Source organism: Hemiscyllium ocellatum, chromosome 20 (genome assembly GCF_020745735.1).
Source record: "Hemiscyllium ocellatum isolate sHemOce1 chromosome 20, sHemOce1.pat.X.cur, whole genome shotgun sequence".
Lineage (NCBI taxonomy): Eukaryota > Metazoa > Chordata > Chondrichthyes > Orectolobiformes > Hemiscylliidae > Hemiscyllium > Hemiscyllium ocellatum.
Window position 1 is genome coordinate 17,092,834 of NC_083420.1, and position 18,956 is coordinate 17,111,789.

An 18,956-nucleotide genomic window follows, 5' to 3' on the forward strand; every position below is an offset into this window, starting at 1 on the left:
ATGGGACTCCATGAGATGTAAAGCATACTTTACATGTGTGTGCAGCAAGGGAAAAAGTTGAAGCATTCATTTCTTTTCCTTTGGTACTTCATGTACACCTTCGTTGTGCTCATTTGGGAGGTGATTGGGCATGTGGTGGGAGTGGGAGTTCCGTTTATGTTGATATGCTTAGAAAGAGCATGGTCAGCCCGAGTCTCAAAGCCAACATTTAATAGGCAACATTTAATGCATAAGCAACATTATTTAAAAACAGATTCTCTGATTATGTACTTTATTGCTGTTTGTGAGATTTGCCATGTGCAAATTGGCTGCTAAGTTTGTTACCTTGCAACAATGACGAGTGCACAAAACTGCTTCATTAACGATAATGGGCTGCAGCAGCTCATCACCACCTTCTCAAGAGCAATTAGGAACCTGCAATATAATGATGGCCCAGCCATTGACACCCACATGCTGTGAAAGAATTAAAATAAAAATAAAGATAATGAGCTCTGGGATCTTGGAAAGCACTGTAAAATGCCATACATTCTTTTGTGAATTATGGACTTATACTGGCTCTGAAATATCCTCTTGTCCTATTCCATTGCATTAACAGTGCTGTAGCAAGGTTTCTATGTGCTGAAACATTGCAACCCTGATTCATTTTGAATGACTTCAGTCAGGATCATTTTCATTAGTGTAGTAAGGAGCCACTCAGTGGATGACAGTGAGAGGGGCAGTGAAACCCTGTGCTTTGAGATTGGCTTCTGACATTTCAAAACCTTGTTGCCAACACCTGAATTACCCTGGAGCCTCCTAGAGTTAACAATTAATTTTTTTTTAGATTAGATTACTTAGATTAGATTACTTACAGTGTGGAAACAGGCCCTTCGGCCCAACAAGTCCACACCGACCCGCCGAAGCGCAACCCACCCATACCCCTACATATACCCGTTACCTAACACTACGGGCAATTTAGCATGGCCAATTCACCTGACCCGCACATCTTTGGACTGTGGGAGGAAACCGGAGCACCCGGAGGAAACCCACGCAGACACGGGGAGAACGTGCAAACTCCACACAGTCAGTCGCCTGAGGTGGGAGTTGAACCCAGGTCCCTGGCGCTGTGAGGCAGCAGTGCTAACCACTGTGCCACCGTGCCGCCCCAAATCTCCTGGGCATGGCTGCAAGCAACTCAAGATAAAAGAAAATACCTTGGTATGTTTAAAAAAAGTGCAATTTCCATTTTCATTTTCTTTGAACTGTTTTGTTTATCAGTTACAAATCTATCAGAGATAGAGAAAAGTTCTGTTTGACAGACCTTGATCAGTCAATTAGACAAGACAATTACATAGAACATAGAACAATACAGCACAGAACAGGCCCTTCGGCCCACGATGTTGTGCCGAACATCTATCCTAGATTAAGCACCCATCCATGTACCTATCCAATTGCCGCTTAAAGGTCGCCAATGATTCTGACTCTACCACTCCCACGGGCAGCGCATTCCATGCCCCCACCACTCTCTGGGTAAAGAACCCACCCCTGACATCTCCCCTGTACCTTCCACCCTTCACCTTAAATTTATGTCCCCTTGTAACACTCTGTTGTACCCGGGGAAAAAGTTTCTGACTGTCTACTCTATCTATTCCTCTGATCATCTTATAAACCTCTATCAAGTCACCCCTCATCCTTCGCTGTTCCAACGAGAAAAGGCCGAGAACTCTCAACCTATTCTCGTACGACCTATTCTCCATTCCAGGCAACATCCTGGTAAATCTTCTCTGCACCCTCTCCAAAGCTTCCACATCTTTCCTAAAGTGAGGCGACCAGAACTGCACACAGTACTCCAAATGTGGCCTAACCAAAGTCCTGTACAGCTGCAACATCACTTCACGACTCTTGAATTCAATCCCTCTGCTAATGAACACTAATACACCATAGGCCTTCTTACAAGCTCTATCCACCTGAGTGGCAACTTTCAAAGATCTATGTACATAGACCCCAAGATCCCTCTGTTCCTCCACCTGACTAAGAACCCTACCGTTAACCCTGTATTCCGCATTCTTATTTGTTCTTCCAAAATGGACAACCTCACACTTGGCACATTACAGTTCTGTAGTGTGACCACAACTAGAGTTGGTGACCTATTTTGAAGCCTGAAGGGCATAATTCCCCCCAAGATGTGGATTGTATGAGAGTTACAGTACTTAGAATGGAATCAAATAAAGAATGGCAGATAATGGTGATCTCAAACACACAAAACCAGAACAAAACCAATATCTGTTGATGCAAGAAATCTGAAACAAAAGTAGAAATTGCTGAAGAAACACAGCAATTCTGAAGAAGGGCACTGGATTCAAAACGTTAACTCTGTGTTCTCTCCACAGATGCTGCTGAGTTTCTGCAATAGTTTCTGTTTTTGTTTACTTACAATGGAGTCTGTCTGGAAAGGGACCAGGGTATAAGGGGTCGAAAGTGTGGTGCTGGAAAAGCACAGCAGATCAGGCAGCAACTGAGGTGCAAGAGAATCGACATTTCGGGCAAAAGCCCTTCATCAGGATTCCTGAACGAAGAGCTTATGCCCGAAACGTCGATTCTCCTGCTCCTCGGATGCTGCCTGCCCTGCTGTGCTTTTCCAGCACCACACTCTTGACTTTAACCTCCAGCATCTGCAGTCCTCACTTTGGTATAAGGGGTACCATCCCTCCTGTAGACAGAGATGTAAACAGTTAGCAAACCTAAAGAGACCTGGCTGACTTGGTCTTTCTTATGGTGAACATAGCTATGGATTTCAGTGTTGTTACATCACTAACAATAGCCCCATTTTATGTGTTGCAATGTGCAATTAGGGATGGGCAACGAATGGTGGCCAAGCCTGTGACGCCTACATCTTATGAATGAATAAAAAAAAGCTTGCTACCCACGAGTTTGGTGGAAGCAGAGACAGAAAAGGTGCCCAAAAAGGAAATTAGATGAACACGAGGCAAATAAACTTGTAGGGCTACAAGAGTACAATGCCTGAATGGGACGACTGATTGAAATTGCTCCATAGACAACCAGTAATGACCTGATGGGAGGGATGTCCTCCTGAGCAGTTATGACATTACATTTCATTTAATTTAAACTAAAAAATCATAAACTCACCACCCAAAGCTGCAAATATGGGTCTCAAATTGTATGATATTATACCCATACTCCTTGGCATGAGTCTAATTTGTTGGATGAATAAAATGCCCATGTGAGTTTAGTCATTGTTTCCACATTGAAATGCTCCTTGTCTAGTTTTTGGTATAGTTGCCTCTATTTGCAGAATGCTGCCAAATAGTACACTATTTATAACTCACTGTCATCACATAAAGCATAATTTCTAATTAACTGACTAAAAAATAACATCCGCTGTGGTAGGGAACATCATCTCTTGGTGCAATGGGGCTCATGGAAATCTGTGTATCCCAATGTCACAGTGGTGGTGAGAGTGACTTGCTGCCATCTAGTGGTTTCACAGCTGTAGTGATTTTTCCCTCACAGGTTAAATTATGATTGAGTCTTGCAGAAATTGGCAAAGTGTCATTTTACTCATTAACTTTTATGGAGGTTTTCTGTCCACCAGACCTCATGACTTTTCTTGGGCAATTGCCCAAAATTTGCCTCATTAACTATACGCCATGCCCCCATGGTACCCCATTCGTCTAATGCTAGCCCAATACATTTGTCGTAAATGGAAGTACTGACTACTGCTGGAATATCCCAGAATCCCTGGCACCAGTGCCATATTTAAAGGGCTACTCTACATCTGGTCTAGTGCTAACAGTCTCTGCCATAGTTTGTGACATTTTTCCTGGACATGGCAGACAAGGGGAAATTGTTGACCAGCTTTGTAGACAGAGACCTGGAGGTCCTGGTGCATGGAGTGCTGCGGAGGTGCACTCTACCCACCAGGACTGGCAAAGGAGGCCATGACACCAGATCCCTGCCAGCCTGGCCCTGGATCAATGCGGTCTCCATGCCCTAGAGTGTCAGAGGCTAAGGGATGACCTTATAGAGGTTTATAAAATCACAAGGGGCATGGATAGTGTAATTAGATAAGGTAATTTCCATGGGATGGGAGAGTCCAGAATTAGGGGCATAGGTTTAGGGTGAGAATGAAAAGATTTAAAAGGGACCTAAGGGGCAACTTTTTCATACAAAGGGTAGTGTGTGTATGAAATGAGCTGCCAAAGGAAGTGGTGGAGGCTGGTACAATTTCAACATTTAAAAGGCATTGGGATGGATATATGAATAGGAAGTATTTAGAGGATATGGGCCAAGCGCTGGCCAATGGGACGAGATTAGTTTAGGGTATCTGGTCGGCATAGACGAGTTAGGCCATACATCTCTTATGACTCTAAAATGAATGACCTTATCTACTTTGCAACCTAAGTGCTCTTTGCTACCTCACTGTCACTCACTGATACTACACCCATCTCCCACCAAGGCTCATGCTCAACCACTTTCAGTACCAAATGCAATGTGTTTCATTACCCATGCTGTCCACCAACAAACCCTGTTTCCACCCCCCCCCCCCCGTGGTGTGTGTGCTGCCTACTCACTCACTTGGGACACATTACCACTTTTCCACTACCTGCAACAGCACAAGCAGCTATTCCTTCCACTTTCGTATCAATTGGTCTTTTCCTTTTTCTATTACAGTTGAAATGGTGCTGGAGAAGCACAGCCAGTCAGGCAGCATCTGACAAGCAGGGGAATCGAAGTTTCGGACATAGGCCCTTCATCAGGAATGATTCCTGATAAAGGGCTTATGCCCAAAACATTGATTCTCCTACTCCTTGCATGTTGCCTGACAGGCTGTGCTTTTCCAGCACCACACTCCAATCCTCGCTTTCTACTGCAGGTGAAATGGCCCATAATAGAGCAGTAAGAGTCGGGCTGGGTGATACCATGACCAGTATTTGGCTCCTCACCCTTACTAAGAGGATCTTGGCCCTTAGTGGTTGACCCAGGACAGGTCCTGTAGAGACACAGAAACATCTATGTCTTGGGAACACGCAAGATATATAATCCATTGTTCAGCTATTCTTCCATTACCCACGATGCGAATGCATTCTTAATGTGCCAAAACTTCTGCCCCTTGTTTGCAATGTAATTCTCTCCTGTACATATGAGCAGAATGACCATGGTCACTGTGGTCATGTGGGCAGAACTGCAAGACATCCTCCTCCTCTGAGGAAGAGATCATGGATGGCCAGAGGATGCCCTGGCAAGACTGCCTCCTACACCCCCACCAGTTCAAACTTCTTTGTGGGCACATTCCTGGAGTAATGGGAACCTGCTGGTGAGCACATCTCTACTGCATCTCCACAGTTGGTCAATGAAGAAATATTTCAGCCATTGGCACTGACCAGGCACCTGCTCAGCCCCAGGCAGGCGAGCACCCCCTGGAGTCAGCAATTTATGGCATTCATTGACAGGCAAAGGAGCAACAGGTATGTTGGGGGGAGAAACTCAGCAGATCTGGCAGTGCCTGTGGACGGAAAGCAGAGTTAACTCTTCATCAGCACCTGATTCAAAACATTAAATCTGATTTTGTCCCCAGGATGCTGCCAGACACATTGAGTTTCTGGTTTCTGGTAATTTTTGGTTTTGTTTCAGATCTCCAGCATCCACAGTTCTTTGTCCTATTCAGATGAATGGTCATTGGACTTGAAATTTTAACTTTGTTTTTTTCACAGAAGCTGCCAGATCTGTTGAACTTTGCCAAGAATTTCTGTTTTTTGTGTGTTTCAGATCTCCAGCATCCACAGTTCTTTGTTTTATTTTAGATTTGTTGGGTCACTGGGTAACCTGATACAAAGATTTCTGAACTGCACCAATGCTTTTGGGACATTGCTTACTCTGGCATGCTATCATCTGGCTGCCATGGAGATCCAGGTCCAGCACTCTCCGTGTCTCTTGAATAGTTGCACAGACATACACCCCATCACTAGTAAAAGCTGCTAAGCACCATTAGCAAGTTCACAAGGAGGTTAGGGGCCTTGACATCACTCCAGGTGCCCCTTGCTCATACGGAGATAGCACAATATTAGTCAGCACCCAGCTGAAGAAAGAATCACATACTGACTCCTCTTAGTAGACTCCAGAAGTGGCTAGGCCTACTTTCTACTTTCAGCCTTGTGGGAGTTCCAGCCATGGAGAGTACTCCTGCCTGGGGGCAGGACAGGCTCAACCACAAATGTTACTGGGGTTATCTGATTAAAACTTCGAGGAAAACAGGCTCCACTGTAAGGCAGGCCTACTCCATCCTAGCTTCAGAACCTAGCACTGCACTGAAACATAGTTGGAGGGACAGAATATGGAAGACATTCTGAGGGTGCAAAGGCGACCTGGATGACAATTCCCATTTGTAAATATAATAACGTCATCAAATGTGTAAGCAAATGTCTATTTGCCCACAACTACAACTTTGAATGTACATATAAAGTGAATAGCTCATGCACCATTTGCAGACTATGGGATCTTAGAAGGTGATAGCTGCTTTGGCAACTATGATGAATCTTAGTATATTCTTGTGTGTCAGAGTCATTCTTGCAATTGATTTGTAACGTTGCTGACATGATAAAGAGGCAAGGATTTGGATTGCAGTAAGGAGGTTCATTTTTAAGGTACAATAGCAGGTAGTAATCACACATAAGTCTCAGCTTTGGTATTTGCATGGGTGTCTTTCAGATATGGTGTCTGTGTAATGTTGTTGCCCTTTGAAGGGCCTCACATTGTTCAAAATGAAAGCCCTTTCCTGACAGAATGAAAAACACTCAGTGTGGAGGAAGCCACTTTCAGCTCCATTGATCTTTTGTTGTTCACAACATGATAGAAGGAAACAGCAGCCATCCCTCAACCAGAGAGTTTCTAACCCAGCCTCTGAATATTAGCGAACCTCCAGATGCACACCATCCTTTCTTGGTAGCCCGCCTCATTAATACAGAGTCGTTGAACTTCCTAAGTCCCCACCCATTGTATTTAAGAGTTCATCTGCCCACTTTACCCCTGAACTCCAAACATATTAAGTAAATATACTAGATCTAGTAGTGAACTGGGCTTCTGTTGGTGACCTCCTCCTGTGTTGTCTCTTTCTCTTCAATGGTCCATCTTCTCCCCACTTTATATATTGAAATTCCCCCTTCACAGTTGTAACTTCCTCTCCATTTTAATATGCTGCCTCTAATCCAAACAATTGAGTCCCCCAGTTTCCGTCCCACAGCATTGCCCCTGATAACCCTCACCTTCTTGACTTCTAGTGGACGGATCCCCAGCACTAATTATGGCTCACCTCATTGAGCAATTTAGACAGGGAGCCCCAAATGTAAGTGGCCAACCCTGACTGAACTCTGTACAGGTCTGTTGCACTGTAACCACAGAGCTGGTCAATCTCCAGACTGTAGAGATATGGATCCCTGATCATGACAGAGCCGAGGGTTAAGTGATCAAGCCCTAGGCCCTGGATTGATAGCTAAGGCTGCCTTTGGCTTACTATGCCAAAAAACCCTCTGCCTGAAGAGTATCTTTTATGACTGAGGACTACTCCCCATATGCTCTGAGACATTGCCACAGTGGATGCACATGCAGTGTTCTTGGTGTGTATGCATCTGGCAAATGGTGCGGGTGTGAGGTTGACATAGCATAATACAGCAACACATTTAGCTTCTTGACAAATGACTGGTGACAACTATGACAAACTTTGTATCTGGGCTGAAAGGCAAAATGAGACAGACATACTGTGAGCCTTTAAGCTCTGGCTGAGGGAGCAAAGACGGAGAGGAGGCTAGAGCGGATAGGTGGGAATGGGGATTGACAGGTCAAGAGGGCATTGTCGAGCCCTGAGACGCAGCCAAACCATGAGCTGGGTGCCTATCTATTTAAAGAAAGTGAGGACTGCCTGTCTATATGCAGAAAGGCTCCTGGGAGAAGCAACATTACAACAAGAAGTGTTAATGCACTCCAAAGTGCAGAAGTATGGTGTAAGAGAAATCTGACATGTCCAGTATTACAAGGAGCAGGAGAATCAACATTTCGGGCATGAGCCCTTCTTCAGGAAGGAATTCCTGAAGAAGGGCTCATGCCCGAAACGTCGAATTTCCTGTTCCTTGGATGCTGCCTGACCTGCTGCGCTTTTCCAGCAACACATTTTCAGCTCTGATCTCCAGCATCTGCAGTCCTCACTTTCTTCTGTCCAGTATTACAGCCAGCTAAATCACAAAATATATTTTTCAACAGTCTGTCTTTGCAATCTAGCATTGTGATTCATTAACTTAAATTGAAAATTCTTGATTAAGCTTTTGAAAGAAAACAGGATTCCAAATATCAAACAATGCATTGTCTTACATTAAAGTAGTTAAGACACATCAAAAGTACCCAATTGGCTGTAAATATTTTCAAAGCTGTGAAGTTATGTAAGGTACTATTAGAAAGCATTTTCTTTTCTTTGGGTCTTTGCTTCTGTCTTTTACATTAATACAAAAAATGTCACTGACATTTGGATTGCAACTGACAGAACATTTCTGACCAAGAATACTGTTGAGAAAAACATGTTTTTGAAGCTTTTTGTCTTGTACTCATCAGGACAAATGGAAGAATGTAGAATTTCAAAAATTGCAACATTTTAGGCAGTTTATTCATTGTCTGCTCTCCCACCTTGTTTCCAAGACTTGAACAATAGACTTCCATTTTAGATGGCCAATTTTAGTGGGCAAATTGCGACAGTAGTTTGCCTACTGCCTTCTACAGAATGGCTAACCAAGAGACTCCCCCCATCCTTACTGCCTGCCTTTGGGCATATAGGGAGGATATGTAATCTGATAATCAACCTGTTTGGCCATGTTCTGCAAACAAGTTCTCCAGGCCAACAAATTCTGGGTGATTAGAAGTAGGGACATTTCCACAAGAACTTTTATTTATTGTAATCATTGGAAATTTGAAAGTCCTGCATTTTTCCTGATAGCTACAGTGTAAAAAGCTTTGATAACATGTCTCTCTTTTCAGAAGTATTGCAGCTCAGTACTGCCAAGTGACTATTTCTGATCACATTTACAACATACAACAGAATGCACATCTGGGTGCTAGTTGGTAATTTGATTTGCTATAGCAATGTTAGAATGCCAGTTCCTCCAAATGATTTTAACAAGTTTAGTCGGCAAATTATCCTTTAATGTTGTGGAAAATGTCAAGTCAAAGAAAAAAGAGGGGAAGTAACCATGAAGTAATCTGACATAACATCTGGACTGGTTGTGGAGCATCACTGACTCAGGGATGTTGATGAAGGGTAAGGCAAAAAAAAAGACTATAAAACTGAACACAAAAAATATTCAAGTTGAAATTGTTTTCCTTGTTGGGAGATTATTTTTGACACAAGATTTGTTTAAAAATAAATTAGCTAGGTGATGGTGGACATGACCCATGGATTGACCTTCAAAGCTGTGAGAAGTATTTCTGATTGTCTGAACTGCTTTGAACTAATTACTGTGGAGAATCTCATTTTGTTATCTGTCATTAACAACAGAACTCAGAGCCTGAAGTGGTTGACTGCAACTCCTGCAGAGGTTCAAGTTAAATTAAATAAGAAAACTTAAGTTTGCTCTAATTCTTCTATCATTAAAATTGCAAAAAAGTTTAATGCTTTACGTTCTTGCAGAAAAGAAACTTGTGCTATTGTACTTGTGTTACCATGGACAATTTTCAGAGAGGTGATGCAACTATAAAAGGAAATATATGCCAAAATATATTGGTTTTATTTGCCTTGAATTTAGTCCACGGCAAAATGGACAACAAACAGCTTGATAAAGCTAGCTGTCAAATTAAATTGACCTAAACAAGAAAAACGTTATGACATATGAAGAAAGGGAATTTGGATCAGTATAGAATTAAGCAAGGGTTAACAAAGTCAGCTATTACAATGATCAAATTAAGGTTGTGATTTAATGAGGAAGGTCTTTTTCAGAAATGTTAAAGGTGACAGAAACATCAGGAACCAAACATGACCTTTGAGAAAATCTTGTAATAATTGTAAAAAGGTCAGCCATGTGAACATTATAGAATATGAGATCCCTGATTGGGGCTGTTAATCTGGTCTAATCAGGGAGCCCTGGTTAACAGATAAGAACAGGAGTGGGACTGGATAGTGGGAATCCCCATTGGAGGCTCTTTACGCGGGAGTCCTCCCCCTTTCTCTCAGGGATCTAGGGTGGAGGGTGCTGCACGCAGCGGTTCCCTGCAACCGCAGATTGCGGTGGTTCACGGACTCCCAGCCCAACTGCTTGTTCTGTGGCGCTGTGGAGTCCGTGGACCATGTGTATGTTGGGTGTGGGCGTTTGCACTCCCTTTTTGATTTTCTGAAAAACCTTCTCCTCTGCTTTTGGTTGCACTTCAGTCCCACACTCCTGATCTTCGGGCACCCGGTGCGGAGGAGGGAGGGCAGGTCTGAAGACCTCCTCGTGGGTCTGCTCCTGGGCCTGGCCAAACTGGCCATAAACAGGTCCAGGCAGCGGGCCGTGGAGGGGGTCGTTAGGGCCGACTGCCTGCCCCTCTTCCGCGGTTACGTTAGGGCCCGGGTGTCCTTGGAGAAGGAGCACGCGGTGTCCACCAACACCCTGGAGTTGTTCAGGGAGAGGTGGGCGCCGCAGGGAGTGGAGTGCATCATTTCCCCCTCCAACTCTATTTTGATTTAGTCCCTGCCCTCCCCTTCACTGTTTTGATCACACAGCATTGCCCTTTGATGTGAAGGGCACTGCTTGTCACAGGCCACTCGGGTGTTTTCCTATTTTTCCTGGTGGTGGAAATTAAATAAAGATTTGTGCACTTTATGTCTCTCACTGTGTCTCACAGCTGCACACACACACCATGGGTGCTGGGGAAAATAAGCACTACCGTAGTTAGGCGGTAGTGTAGGGGTTAAATTAAAAAAAAAAGACAAAAAAAAATATAACCAGGAGATGCCCAAAGAAAACAAAAATAAACAGGAGTGTGATCACACAGCATTGCCCTTTGATGTGAAGGGCACTGCTTGTCACAGGCCACTCGGGTGTTTTCCTACTTTTCCTGGTGGTGGAAATTGAATAAAGATTTGTACACCTTGTCTCTCACTGTGTCTCACACCTGCGCACACACACCATGGGTGCTGGGGTTAAAAATAATGGAAAAAAAAGAAAGAAAAAAAGAAGAAAAAAAAATAGAACAGGAGTGGGACTGGGTAGTGGGGATCCCCAGTGGAGGCTCTTTATGCGGGAGTCCTCCCCCTTTCTCTCAGGGATCTGGGGTGGAGGGTGCTGCACGCAGCGGTTCCCTGCAACCGCAGATTGCGGTGGTTCACGGACTCCCAGCCCAACTGCTTGTTCTGTGGTGCTGTGGAGTCCATGGGTCTTGTGTATATTGGGTGTGGGTGTTTGCACTCCCTTTTTGATTTTCTCAAAAACGTCCTCCTTTGCTTTTGGTTGTACTTCAGTCCCATGCTGCTGATCTTCGGGCACCCGGTACGAAGAAGGGAGGGCAGGGCTCCTTGTGGGTCTGCTCCTGGGCCTGGCCAAACTGGCCATTAACAGGTCCGGGCAGCAGGCCGTGGAGGGTGTCGTTGGGGCCGACTGCCAGCCCCTCTTCCGCGGTTAAGTTAGAGCCTGCATGTCCTTGCAGAAGGAGCACGTGGTGTCCACAAACACCCTGGAGTTGTAGGGAGAGGGGGGCACCACAAGGAGTGGAGTGCATTATTTCCCCCCCAACTCTATTTTGATTTAATCCCTGCCCTCCCTTCATTGTTTGATCACACAGCATTGTTCTTTGATGTGAAGGGCACTGCTTGTCACTGATCACTCGGGATTATTCCTATCTTCCTGGTGGTGGAAATTGAACAAAGATTCATACACCTTGTGTCTCTCACTGCGTCTCACACCTGCACACACACACACCATGGGTGCTGGGGAAAAAATAAGCACGACTGCAGTTAGGCTGCAGTGTGGGGGTAAAAGGGAAAAAAGGAAAACAAAAGAACAGGAGTGTGCCCCCAGTGGAGGGCTCTCTAAACGGGAGTTCTTCCCCGTTCTCTCGGGGATCTGGGGTGGAGGGTGCTGCACGCAGCGGTTCCCTGCAACCGCAGATTACAGTGGTTCACGGACTCCCAGGCTGTGGTGCTGTGGAGTCCGTGGACCATGTGTATATTGGATGTGGGCGTTGGCACTCCCTTTTTGATTTTCTTAAAAACCTCCTCCTCTGCTTTTGGTTGGACTTCAGTCCCACGCTCCTGATCTTCAGGCACCCAGTGCGGAGGAGGGAGGGCAGGTCTGAAGACCTCCTCGTGGGTCTGCTCCTGGACCTGGCCAAACTGGCTATTAACAGGTCCAGGCAGCGGGCCGTGGAGGGGGTCTTTAGGGCCGACTGCCTGCCCCTCTTCCGCAGTTACGTTAGAGCCCGGGTGTCCTTGGAGAAGGAGCACGCGGTGTCCACCAACACCCTGGAGTTGTTCAGGGAGAGGTGGGTGCCGCAGGGAGTGGAGTGCATTATCTCCCATCCAGCTCTATTTTGATTTAGTCCCTGCCCTTCCCTTCACTGTTTGATCACACAGCATTGCCCTTTGTGAAGGGCACTGCTTGTCATTGTCCACTCGGGTGATTCCTTTCTTCCTGGTAGTGGAAACCGAATAAAGAGTCGTGCACCTTGTGTCTGTCACTGTATCACACACTTGCACACACACCATGGGTGCTGGGGAAAGAATAAACAATACCACAGTTAGAAAAAAATAAGAACAGGAGTGGGCCCTCAGTAGAGGGCTGTCTATGCGGGAGTTCTCCCCCTTTCTCTCGGGGATCAGGGGTGGAGGGCGCTGCACGCAGCGGTTCCCTGCAACCGCTGATTACGGTGGTTCACGGACCCCCAGCCCAACTGCTTGTTCTATGGTGCTGTAGAGTCCGTGGACCATGCGTATATTGGGTGTGGGCGTTTGCACTCCCTTTTTGATTTTCTTAAAAACCTCCTCCTCTGCTTTTGGTTGCACTTCAGTCCCACACTCCTGATCTTCGGGCACCCGGTACAGAGGAGGGAGGGCAGGTCTGAAGACCTCCTTGTGGGTCTGCTCCTGGGCCTGGCCAAACTGGCCATAAACTGGTCCAGGCAGCGGGCTGTGGAGGGGGTCATTAGGGCTGACTGCCTGCCCCTCTTCCGCGGTTATGTTAGAGCCAGCATGTCCTTGGAGAAGGAGCACGCGGTGTCCACCAATACCCTGGAGTTGTTCAGGGAGAGGTGGGTGCCGCAGGGAGTGGAGTGCATTATTTCCCCCCCAACTCTATTTTGATTTAGTCCCTGCCCTCCCCTTCACTGTTTTGATCACACAGCATTGCCCTTTGATGTGAAGGGCACTGCTTGTCACAGGCCACTCGGGTGTTTTCCTATTTTTCCTGGTGGTGGAAATTAAATAAAGATTTGTGCACTTTATGTCTCTCACTGTGTCTCACAGCTGCACACACACACCATGGGTGCTGGGGAAAATAAGCACTACCGTAGTTAGGCGGTAGTGTAGGGGTTAAATTAAAAAAAAAAGACAAAAAAAATATAACCAGGAGATGCCCAAAGAAAAAAAAAAATAAACAGGAGTGTGATCACACAGCATTGCCCTTTGATGTGAAGGGCACTGCTTGTCACAGGCCACTCGGGTGTTTTCCTACTTTTCCTGGTGGTGGAAATTGAATAAAGATTTGTACACCTTGTCTCTCACTGTGTCTCACACCTGCGCACACACACCATGGGTGCTGGGGTTAAAAATAATGGAAAAAAAAGAAAGAAAAAAAGAAGAAAAAAAAATAGAACAGGAGTGGGACTGGGTAGTGGGGATCCCCAGTGGAGGCTCTTTATGCGGGAGTCCTCCCCCTTTCTCTCAGGGATCTGGGGTGGAGGGTGCTGCACGCAGCGGTTCCCTGCAACCGCAGATTGCGGTGGTTCACGGACTCCCAGCCCAACTGCTTGTTCTGTGGTGCTGTGGAGTCCATGGGTCTTGTGTATATTGGGTGTGGGTGTTTGCACTCCCTTTTTGATTTTCTCAAAAACGTCCTCCTTTGCTTTTGGTTGTACTTCAGTCCCATGCTGCTGATCTTCGGGCACCCGGTACGAAGAAGGGAGGGCAGGGCTCCTTGTGGGTCTGCTCCTGGGCCTGGCCAAACTGGCCATTAACAGGTCCGGGCAGCAGGCCGTGGAGGGTGTCGTTGGGGCCGACTGCCAGCCCCTCTTCCGCGGTTAAGTTAGAGCCTGCATGTCCTTGCAGAAGGAGCACGTGGTGTCCACAAACACCCTGGAGTTGTAGGGAGAGGGGGGCACCACAAGGAGTGGAGTGCATTATTTCCCCCCCAACTCTATTTTGATTTAATCCCTGCCCTCCCTTCATTGTTTGATCACACAGCATTGTTCTTTGATGTGAAGGGCACTGCTTGTCACTGATCACTCGGGATTATTCCTATCTTCCTGGTGGTGGAAATTGAACAAAGATTCATACACCTTGTGTCTCTCACTGCGTCTCACACCTGCACACACACACACCATGGGTGCTGGGGAAAAAATAAGCACGACTGCAGTTAGGCTGCAGTGTGGGGGTAAAAGGGAAAAAAGGAAAACAAAAGAACAGGAGTGTGCCCCCAGTGGAGGGCTCTCTAAACGGGAGTTCTTCCCCGTTCTCTCGGGGATCTGGGGTGGAGGGTGCTGCACGCAGCGGTTCCCTGCAACCGCAGATTACAGTGGTTCACGGACTCCCAGGCTGTGGTGCTGTGGAGTCCGTGGACCATGTGTATATTGGATGTGGGCGTTGGCACTCCCTTTTTGATTTTCTTAAAAACCTCCTCCTCTGCTTTTGGTTGGACTTCAGTCCCACGCTCCTGATCTTCAGGCACCCAGTGCGGAGGAGGGAGGGCAGGTCTGAAGACCTCCTCGTGGGTCTGCTCCTGGACCTGGCCAAACTGGCTATTAACAGGTCCAGGCAGCGGGCCGTGGAGGGGGTCTTTAGGGCCGACTGCCTGCCCCTCTTCCGCAGTTACGTTAGAGCCCGGGTGTCCTTGGAGAAGGAGCACGCGGTGTCCACCAACACCCTGGAGTTGTTCAGGGAGAGGTGGGTGCCGCAGGGAGTGGAGTGCATTATCTCCCATCCAGCTCTATTTTGATTTAGTCCCTGCCCTTCCCTTCACTGTTTGATCACACAGCATTGCCCTTTGTGAAGGGCACTGCTTGTCATTGTCCACTCGGGTGATTCCTTTCTTCCTGGTAGTGGAAACCGAATAAAGAGTCGTGCACCTTGTGTCTGTCACTGTATCACACACTTGCACACACACCATGGGTGCTGGGGAAAGAATAAACAATACCACAGTTAGAAAAAAATAAGAACAGGAGTGGGCCCTCAGTAGAGGGCTGTCTATGCGGGAGTTCTCCCCCTTTCTCTCGGGGATCAGGGGTGGAGGGCGCTGCACGCAGCGGTTCCCTGCAACCGCTGATTACGGTGGTTCACGGACCCCCAGCCCAACTGCTTGTTCTATGGTGCTGTAGAGTCCGTGGACCATGCGTATATTGGGTGTGGGCGTTTGCACTCCCTTTTTGATTTTCTTAAAAACCTCCTCCTCTGCTTTTGGTTGCACTTCAGTCCCACACTCCTGATCTTCGGGCACCCGGTACAGAGGAGGGAGGGCAGGTCTGAAGACCTCCTTGTGGGTCTGCTCCTGGGCCTGGCCAAACTGGCCATAAACTGGTCCAGGCAGCGGGCTGTGGAGGGGGTCATTAGGGCTGACTGCCTGCCCCTCTTCCGCGGTTATGTTAGAGCCAGCATGTCCTTGGAGAAGGAGCACGCGGTGTCCACCAATACCCTGGAGTTGTTCAGGGAGAGGTGGGTGCCGCAGGGAGTGGAGTGCATTATTTCCCCCCCAACTCTATTTTGATTTAGTCCCTGCCCTCCCCTTCACTGTTTTGATCACACAGCATTGCCCTTTGATGTGAAGGGCACTGCTTGTCACAGGCCACTCGGGTGTTTTCCTATTTTTCCTGGTGGTGGAAATTAAATAAAGATTTGTGCACTTTATGTCTCTCACTGTGTCTCACAGCTGCACACACACACCATGGGTGCTGGGGAAAATAAGCACTACCGTAGTTAGGCGGTAGTGTAGGGGTTAAATTAAAAAAAAAAGACAAAAAAAATATAACCAGGAGATGCCCAAAGAAAAAAAAAAATAAACAGGAGTGTGATCACACAGCATTGCCCTTTGATGTGAAGGGCACTGCTTGTCACAGGCCACTCGGGTGTTTTCCTACTTTTCCTGGTGGTGGAAATTGAATAAAGATTTGTACACCTTGTCTCTCACTGTGTCTCACACCTGCGCACACACACCATGGGTGCTGGGGTTAAAAATAATGGAAAAAAAAGAAAGAAAAAAAGAAGAAAAAAAAATAGAACAGGAGTGGGACTGGGTAGTGGGGATCCCCAGTGGAGGCTCTTTATGCGGGAGTCCTCCCCCTTTCTCTCAGGGATCTGGGGTGGAGGGTGCTGCACGCAGCGGTTCCCTGCAACCGCAGATTGCGGTGGTTCACGGACTCCCAGCCCAACTGCTTGTTCTGTGGTGCTGTGGAGTCCATGGGTCTTGTGTATATTGGGTGTGGGTGTTTGCACTCCCTTTTTGATTTTCTCAAAAACGTCCTCCTTTGCTTTTGGTTGTACTTCAGTCCCATGCTGCTGATCTTCGGGCACCCGGTACGAAGAAGGGAGGGCAGGGCTCCTTGTGGGTCTGCTCCTGGGCCTGGCCAAACTGGCCATTAACAGGTCCGGGCAGCAGGCCGTGGAGGGTGTCGTTGGGGCCGACTGCCAGCCCCTCTTCCGCGGTTAAGTTAGAGCCTGCATGTCCTTGCAGAAGGAGCACGTGGTGTCCACAAACACCCTGGAGTTGTAGGGAGAGGGGGGCACCACAAGGAGTGGAGTGCATTATTTCCCCCCAACTCTATTTTGATTTAATCCCTGCCCTCCCTTCATTGTTTGATCACACAGCATTGTTCTTTGATGTGAAGGGCACTGCTTGTCACTGATCACTCGGGATTATTCCTATCTTCCTGGTGGTGGAAATTGAACAAAGATTCATACACCTTGTGTCTCTCACTGCGTCTCACACCTGCACACACACACACCATGGGTGCTGGGGAAAAAATAAGCACGACTGCAGTTAGGCTGCAGTGTGGGGGTAAAAGGGAAAAAAGGAAAACAAAAGAACAGGAGTGTGCCCCCAGTGGAGGGCTCTCTAAACGGGAGTTCTTCCCCGTTCTCTCGGGGATCTGGGGTGGAGGGTGCTGCACGCAGCGGTTCCCTGCAACCGCAGATTACAGTGGTTCACGGACTCCCAGGCTGTGGTGCTGTGGAGTCCGTGGACCATGTGTATATTGGATGTGGGCGTTGGCACTCCCTTTTTGATTTTCTTAAAAACCTCCTCCTCTGCTTTTGGTTGGACTTCAGTCCCACGCTCCTGATCTTCAGGCACCCAGTGCGGAGGAGGGAGGGCAGGTCTGAAGACCTCCTCGTGGGTCTGCTCCTGGACCTGGCCAAACTGGCTATTAACAGGTCCAGGCAGCGGGCCGTGGAGGGGGTCTTTAGGGCCGACTGCCTGCCCCTCTTCCGCAGTTACGTTAGAGCCCGGGTGTCCTTGGAGAAGGAGCACGCGGTGTCCACCAACACCCTGGAGTTGTTCAGGGAGAGGTGGGTGCCGCAGGGAGTGGAGTGCATTATCTCCCATCCAGCTCTATTTTGATTTAGTCCCTGCCCTTCCCTTCACTGTTTGATCACACAGCATTGCCCTTTGTGAAGGGCACTGCTTGTCATTGTCCACTCGGGTGATTCCTTTCTTCCTGGTAGTGGAAACCGAATAAAGAGTCGTGCACCTTGTGTCTGTCACTGTATCACACACTTGCACACACACCATGGGTGCTGGGGAAAGAATAAACAATACCACAGTTAGAAAAAAATAAGAACAGGAGTGGGCCCTCAGTAGAGGGCTGTCTATGCGGGAGTTCTCCCCCTTTCTCTCGGGGATCAGGGGTGGAGGGCGCTGCACGCAGCGGTTCCCTGCAACCGCTGATTACGGTGGTTCACGGACCCCCAGCCCAACTGCTTGTTCTATGGTGCTGTAGAGTCCGTGGACCATGCGTATATTGGGTGTGGGCGTTTGCACTCCCTTTTTGATTTTCTTAAAAACCTCCTCCTCTGCTTTTGGTTGCACTTCAGTCCCACACTCCTGATCTTCGGGCACCCGGTACAGAGGAGGGAGGGCAGGTCTGAAGACCTCCTTGTGGGTCTGCTCCTGGGCCTGGCCAAACTGGCCATAAACTGGTCCAGGCAGCGGGCTGTGGAGGGGGTCATTAGGGCTGACTGCCTGCCCCTCTTCCGCGGTTATGTTAGAGCCAGCATGTCCTTGGAGAAGGAGCACGCGGTGTCCACCAATACCCTGGAGTTGTTCAGGGAGAGGTGGGTGCCGCAGGGAGTGGAGTGCATTATTTCCCCCCCAACTCTATTTTGATTTAGTCCCTGCCCTCCCCTTCACTGTTTTGATCACACAGCATTGCCCTTTGATGTGAAGGGCACTGCTTGTCACAGGCCACTCGGGTGTTTTCCTATTTTTCCTGGTGGTGGAAATTAAATAAAGATTTGTGCACTTTATGTCTCTCACTGTGTCTCACAGCTGCACACACACACCATGGGTGCTGGGGAAAATAAGCACTACCGTAGTTAGGCGGTAGTGTAGGGGTTAAATTAAAAAAAAAAGACAAAAAAAAATATAACCAGGAGATGCCCAAAGAAAAAAAAAAATAAACAGGAGTGTGATCACACAGCATTGCCCTTTGATGTGAAGGGCACTGCTTGTCACAGGCCACTCGGGTGTTTTCCTACTTTTCCTGGTGGTGGAAATTGAATAAAGATTTGTACACCTTGTCTCTCACTG